Source organism: Physeter macrocephalus, chromosome 11, assembly GCF_002837175.3.
Source record: "Physeter macrocephalus isolate SW-GA chromosome 11, ASM283717v5, whole genome shotgun sequence".
NCBI classification, from domain to species: Eukaryota; Metazoa; Chordata; class Mammalia; order Artiodactyla; family Physeteridae; genus Physeter; species Physeter macrocephalus.
The window spans coordinates 157,323,078-157,323,672 of record NC_041224.1 but is presented as its reverse complement, the minus strand read 5'-3'; the positions used below and the strand labels follow the sequence as shown (position 1 = coordinate 157,323,672).

Sequence of the window (595 nt, the reverse complement as noted above, 5' to 3'; positions counted from 1 at the left end):
ACAAAGATACTACAAAAAAAGAAAACTACAGACCAATATCACTGATGAATATACATGCACAAATCGTCAACAAAATACTAGCAAACAGAATCCAACAGCACATTAAAAGGGTCATACACCATGATCAAGTGGGATTTATCCCAGGGATGCAAGGATTCTTCAGTATACGTAAATCAATCAGTGTGATAAACCATATTGACAAGTTGAAGAATAAAAACCACATGATCATCTCAATAGATGCAGAAAAAGCTTTTGACAAAATTCAGCACCCATTTATGATTAAAACTCTCCAGAAAGTGGGCATAGGGGGAACCTACCTCAACATAATAAAGGCCATAACCCAAAGCAATCTATAGATTCAATGCAATCCCTATCAAATTACCAATGGCATTTTTTACAGAACTAGAACAAAAAATCTTAAAATCTGTATGGAGACACAAAAGACCCCGAATCGCCAAAGCAGTCTTGAGGGAAAATAACGGAGCTGGAGGAGTCAGACTCCCTGACTTCAGACTATACTACAAAGCTCCAGGAATCAAGACAATATGGTACTGGCACAAAAACAGAAACATAGATCAATGGAACAAGATAGAAA

The 595-nt window shown here is 36.8% G+C and overlaps 1 protein-coding gene across 3 annotated transcripts in view; it reads left to right on the top strand.

Annotated features, from left to right (window-relative positions):
- SPTLC2 (serine palmitoyltransferase long chain base subunit 2) overlaps nucleotides 1-595 on the top strand; it is a 122,869-nt gene that overhangs the window by 79,105 nt on the left and 43,169 nt on the right. The window lies entirely within an intron of this gene.